Source organism: Nyctereutes procyonoides, unplaced genomic scaffold, assembly GCF_905146905.1.
Source record: "Nyctereutes procyonoides isolate TBG_1078 unplaced genomic scaffold, NYPRO_anot_genome, whole genome shotgun sequence".
In the NCBI taxonomy this organism is placed as follows: Eukaryota; Metazoa; Chordata; class Mammalia; order Carnivora; family Canidae; genus Nyctereutes; species Nyctereutes procyonoides.
Window position 1 is genome coordinate 32,369,840 of NW_026575020.1, and position 6,669 is coordinate 32,376,508.

The window sequence follows — 6,669 nt, forward strand, 5'->3', positions numbered from 1 at the left end:
CTAGAGGTTCTAGTCCATCTGCACTTACATGGTGTGCCTCTGTATTCTCAGGGAGGGGACCGTGACGCCAAGCTGAACCTTCTCTAAAATACAGAAGGAGAAAATGGTGTGTCATGCTCTTGAGAAGTCGTCTTCCCAAAAGCCTTGGGATGAAGCACAAAGTCGTTGTGGAGGAGGGAAGGTGGGGAGGAGGACATGCCCTGCACACCTGCCTGTCCTCCCAGGCCTTCTGTCCCTGTGGTCACCTGGCTGTTCTCTCTGAATCACCTTACATGCAGGACCACAGCACCCTACCCAGAGGGCGCTTCCCTCCTGCAGCCCTGCACTGTCCCCCGACTCCCGCATCCACCCCCCAGGCCCCTCACCCTGCGCTGGGTGCTGTTACAGACCTGCCTTACACACACACACACAAGGAAATGGAGGCCAGGAGGACATATGTGTCAGTAGTGTTGGAGTCAGGACTGACCAATACCCCTGGGCCTCATCACAAGGCTCCCCTGACTCATGTCCATACTCCCAAAGTTCTGTACACAACAACAGGAGCTCCACAGAGGCCAGGGTGTACAGGACCCCGCTCAAGACGTGGGTCAGAAAAAAAAAAAAAAGACGTGGGTCAGTGGGAGGAGCAGGGGGTGGGTGCAGCGCCTTACCAAGGAGACCTGCAGTCTAGGGCAGCAGTGCCACCCGCCGCAAGCAGAGAACAGAAGAAGGATGGAGACCTGCCTCTCCCTGAGTGAGCCAGAGCTCCTGATGCTCTTTGGGCGCGACAAGGGTCATGCCCTGTTCTTTGTTATTATTATTATTTTTTAAAGATTTTATTTATTTATTCATAGAGACACACACACACACACAGAGGCAGAGACACAGATAGAGGGAGAAGCAGGCTCCACGCAGAGAGCCCAACGCGGGACTCGATCCAGGGTCTCCAGGATCACGCCCCAGGTTGCAGGCAGCGCTAAACCGTTGCACCACCGGGGCTGCCCTGTTATTATTTTTTAATTGTATTTTTAAAAGATTTTACTTATTTATTCACAAGAGACACGCAGAGAGAGGCAAGACACAGGTAGAGGGAGAAGCAGGCTCCCTGCGGGGACCCCGATGTGGGACTTGATTCCAGGACCCCAGGATCATGCCCTGAGCCGAAGGCAGATGCTCAACCACTGAGCCACCCAGGCATTCCTGTTCTTTTTAAAATAGACTCTGTATTCTGCATTACTTTTAATTAGATTCACAGAAAAGCTGCCAACAACACAAGGAGTTGCCATAGGACCTGCTCCCAGACTCCCTGTCCTCACAGCCGTATATCGCCAAGGTGTGTGGACAGCTAGAAGGTGCCCTTGGCACAGACTGTATGCAGGTTTCACTCAGAGCCCGACCCGGATGCCACATGAGCTCCATGGCTGTCCCCACCCATCTATTCCTGGTCCTTGGGGTCGGAGGTGCCTCACAGCATGTCCCTCGTTCTGGTGTTGCCCAGCATTTTCTCGTGGTGAATCTGGGGTTATGGCTTTTGGATAGAAGGCCACATAGAGGTGAAGAGCCCTTCTCACCCTGTCCCATCCCTTCCTTGGGGACCCCAGCTGTCTTCGAGGGTCTGCATGTCTTCCCAGGCCATTACAGCACATGCCACCTTGACGGGATAAGGACAGTGGCTCCCTGTAAGGAACAGCTCTGTCTCCTCTCCCATGTATCTGCCACTTCTTTCCATCTGTGTGGACTTGCATACATCTATTTTACACTCTGGATCATGAGCCAAGATGATGTGGCTTTTCCCCTCAAACCACTCCAGCTGCAGTGGCTTTCAGGTGGGCTCCCACGTCCCCATGACACAACGCACCCTTTTGCTTTTCGAGCAACTTCCTTACTTTCTGGCACAATGTGCTCGAAAGCTGTTACACCAGCTCTCTGGCAGATTAACTTCATCTCTTGGTAAGTCACTATTAGGCACCCCCTGTATACCAGGAATACAGGAATAAAGCACCAGGAATAGAGTCAGTGTTCATAAAATACTTGTCCGTCTTTCCATTTGGCAAGTGGCAGTTTGTCAAGCTGCTACTGTCTCTAGGGTTGTGGCCAGGTGAGGGGATTCTGGAGAATGTGATGGGAGGAGGGCCCTGCCCTTACAGAACATACCATCGAGAAGGGCAAAGAGACCTGAAACCATAATTATATGAGCACCTAGATAGAACAATGATGAGGTCTACGCAGAGGAAAGTTGGAAGAGTTTAGAGCCCCTCAAGGTGGGTGGAGACAGTGAATCTTGGCTCTATACTGACTCTTTGGAGTGAGCCACCATCACAATCCTCTTGGTAACCATGTGGCACATGACAGTGTGAAAAGATCCTTTCCAGAACCCTTCCCCATGTGGCAGGGGGTGGGGCAGGAAAGTCCTAGAACAGTGAAGAGAACTTGCATACAGATCTGTTCCAATGGCCCCAGTGCAGGATGGCAGTGCTTGCTGGTAGAGTGGCATCACTGGCGACCAGTCTCCCATCCTGGCAGCTCTTGGTGGACCCACTCCAGTCTCCAGTGCCAGGACGGGGACCCAGGGCTGGCTAACAATGCCACATACACTGCAGGCTGGTGATCTGTGCTGCTGCGGGAAGCCAGGCTTCAGCACCCAGATGTCAACATACATGGTGAATCCCAAATTAGCACAGGATAAGATGCTCACTCCCTAGAAATGAAATGAAGATTCCTGACCCTCAGGTATTAGAGGAAACACTGCCTCGCATCTTCACTGAACCAAGGAGAATGGAGGAAAGAGAGAAAAAGAGGGAGGAATGTATGCACTTATCTATTAATAGTTGGAGAAACTGAGTCAGAGGAGGGCTACAGGTGGGCCTGAGGACCCCCCAGGAAACCTGGCTGCCTGGCTTGGTTGGCAGCTGGGTTTCTATAGATGGTGTGAGTCTACCTCACTAATGCACAGACTGGGTGTGCTGAGTTTGGGGCATGGGCTCTCTCTTGCTCCTAAGCTACAGGCAGAGTGGAGCATCCCTCAAACCCTGGAGTCATTTCCTCCAGCTTGCTTCCTTTCACGGTCTAGATGCCCACCACCAATATTAGTTGCTGCTCAGAACCTTTGGGACTGAAGAGCTGAGCGTGGGGCAGGGCATCTGGTGGGCACCATGCAGTGGTTTTGCCTTTCCATCCTACTTTCAACAGGGTGGCCTCGGGGTGAGGGAGAGAGATTTCAGACCCTCTAATGTCCCAGGGCAAAGACCACATTTGTCCTATTGCTTGCAGGGTACCCTCAGCACCTGGCACAGGGCTCAGCACAGAGCAAACTCTTGATTGACCCTTGTTGAATACACAAATACAGCACAGCATGGGTTTCCATCTCAGGGAGAAGATTCTGAAATGTGTTCAACCAACATTCACTGGGGCAGGAAAACCTCTGATCACCAGCAGAATGTTTTGGCTTGGTCATCTCCTTTTCCTTGAGATTGCTTCTCATAGTTGGGCAATTGAGTGTGAGAGAAAAGTGGGGGCATCTTGGGTCCATGAACCATGGGTCTCTGGGCTTGAATCTCAGCTCAGGACCATGTCTTTCTGCCTGTGTTTTCCTCCTCTCTCAAATGGACATCTCTTGCTTGTGGATTGAATGAGATCACATGACAAAAACATTTACCTGGCACAGTGGAAGAAATCAGTAATCGCTATTTGTATTATGGCCATCACTGATGCTGTGATGCCTTGCCCAAACTGTGTACTGGCCTTCTGATGGCCTTTCCTATATTCTGTTCATCTGTCCATCCATCCATCCAACTTACCATCCAGCCAGCCGTCACTGATTAACTACAGGTATTGGGATGTTGGTTAAGTCCTAATGCCATTTCTACATATATCTGCCTAAAGCAGACTCAGGGTATATTATTTCCTAGTTCAAGATGAACCAGCAACATTTTTGAAGAGCTACTTGGTGGTATTTATCAAATTTAAGTGACTTCTGTTTCTGGGAAGATGGAGCATTCTTCCAGCTAAGTACAACTAAGAATCCTGAATATGATACATAAAACATAAGAAGACCCCAACAAGCAGAGAGAAGAAGGCCACTGGACATCTCAAGACCCAAGGAATGCCATGGTGGTGAGTTCCCTAGGTTTTCCTTCAGGGTCCTATATTATAGTTGAAAAGCCAGCACAACCTGGAAATGACAGAAAAGCCTGCTGTCTTGAGTCAAAGGACCAGAAAAGGGATAGCTTAGCAAGACTGAAAACTTGTAGACAATAACTACTCCTCTGCAGCCCAATACCACCAAACCACAGTGGCACCACCCTGCCCTAGCCAGCAAAGGCCAATTAGGGATCAAACTTCTGTGCTCACCAGGGGCACTTCACCTCCACACACTTTTTTGGGTTTATACCAGAAAAGGACAATTAGGGAGCCAGGAATTTCATTCCTTCTGGCTGGTAACCCCCTCATCCCCCACTCCCCACTGCTGCAGTATGTGAGGAGGCCATGTGGAGAGCAGAACCAAGACACTCCTACCTCTTCCAGTCAGGGAGGCATCACTGAAGCCCACTGTGGAGCTGGAACTCTGAACCCTGGTGCTAATTTCTATCTCCACTTAGCACCAACAATGAGATGGAACCCCTTATCCCATTCTCCTACCTCTTCTCTAGAGGAAGCCAGCTAAAACAGGTTCAACAGACCTAGAGCCTCACAACATAATACCCAAAATGTCTAAGTTTCTTTTTTTTATTATGTTTTTAGATCTTATTAGTATTTTATTTATTCGTGAGAGACACAGAGAGAGGCAGAGACATAGGCAGAGGGAGAAGCAGGCTTCCTGCAAGGACCCCGATGTGGGACTCGATCCTCAATCCCAGGATCACACCCTGAGCCAAATGCAGATGCTTAACCACTGAGGCACCCAGGCATCCCCAAAATGTCTAAGTTTCAATTTAAAAAAACACACAACAAAACAGTGATCATACCTAGAGCCAGGAGGATCCCAAACAGAATGAAAAAATACAATGAATAGATGTCAACATTGAAGTGACAGAAGTCTTCCAATGATGTGACAAAGATTTTAAAGAAGTCATCATGAAAAAGCTTTAGTCAGCAATTGTGAACACACTCAAAACAAGTGAAAAAATAAAAAGTCTCAGCAAAGAAAGAGAGGATATAAAAAAGAACCAAGTGGAAATTTCAGAACTGAAAAATATAATAATTGAAATTTAAAAACTCGATAGGCTCAGACTCAACAGCAGAATACACAGGATAGAATAAAAGAATGATGATTCAGAAGATAGAACATATGAAATCACCCATCCTGAACAACAGGGAGAAAGTAAAACAAAAATGAAACCTGAAAACAAGGGGGGGTGAGGGGGTGCATGGTTTTTTTTTTTTTCATGAGATTCTAATGGAAGACCTAACTTTCATGACACTGACTGGATTCCCAAAGGAGAGGACACGGGGAGAGCACAAAAAGTACTCAAAGGAAAAATGGCTGAAAACTCCCCCAAATCTGGCAAGAGACACAAACCTGCCTATGGATTCAAGAAGCTGAGTGAACTGCAAACAGTTTAAACTTGAAGAAATCTACACCAAGACACATCGTAGTCAAACTGCCAACCACTACACACAAAGAGAGCAATTTTTTTTTAATTTTTTATTTATTTATGATAGGCACACAGTGAGAGAGAGAGGCAGAGACACAGGCAGAGGGAGAAGCAGGCTCCATACACCAGAAGCCCGACATGGGATTCGATCCTGGGTCTCCAGGATCGGCCCTGGGCCAAAGGCAGGCGCTAAACCGCTGCGCCACCCAGGGATCCCAAGAGAGCAATTTTTGAGAGGAGTGAGAAAGAAGCATCCCTTAGCAAAAAATAGTGAAGAAAAAAAAGAATGACAGCAGATTTCTCATTGGAAACTATGGAGGCCAAAAGGGAGTGGAATTATATTTCTAATGCATTGAAAGAAAGAGCTGTCAATCCAGCAAAAATATCCTTAAAAAGGAATAAAGACTTTCTCAGATAAAAGAAAAGAAATAATCTGTGACCAGCAGAACTGCCTAAGAGAAGTTCTCAGGCAAGAAGGAAGTTTGGAATGTTGCTAATGATGGAAGATTCACAACAGAAATTGTGAATATCTAGGTAAATAGGCAGTTTTTTTCTTTTAATTTAAAAAAATATGCATAATAGTTGAAAGAAAAAAAACATTGCACTGTATAGTGGGATTTTCAATGTATTTGGGCCTGATATATGTGACAACTATAACATACAGGAAAAGGGGCAAGGGGATCAGTATATTGGTAAGGTTCTATGTTCTACTCGAAGTGTAAAATATTGACATGATGTAGATTGTGAACTGAACTTAGAAATTTGCTTATGTTAGCCCCTAAACAATCCACTAAAAAAGTGTATACACAAAACACCTAGCCAAAAAAGCCCAACTGATAAATTGCTAATTGAACACTGAGAAGTATTCAAATAATTTTTTAAGGGCAGGAAAAGATAAATGGAGGTTAACCAAAAGACAAATAGAAAATAAATAATACAATGGTAGACCAAAAGCCAAATGTACCAATCAATAATTGCATTAATTTGTAGTGCTCTTTTCACTAGCACGTAGACTAAAATTGGAATAATACAGAGAAAATTAGCATGGCCCCTGCACAAGGAGGACATGCAAACTCCTGAAGTGTTCCATATTTTT

At 46.5% G+C, this 6,669-nt stretch overlaps 1 non-coding gene across 1 annotated transcript; it reads left to right on the forward strand.

Annotated features, from left to right (window-relative positions):
- Positions 1-6,562: 6,562 nt before the first annotated feature.
- On the forward strand, positions 6,563-6,669 carry LOC129518084 (U6 spliceosomal RNA). The gene has a single exon (XR_008666119.1). It is a non-coding gene; the product is annotated as a U6 spliceosomal RNA (small nuclear RNA).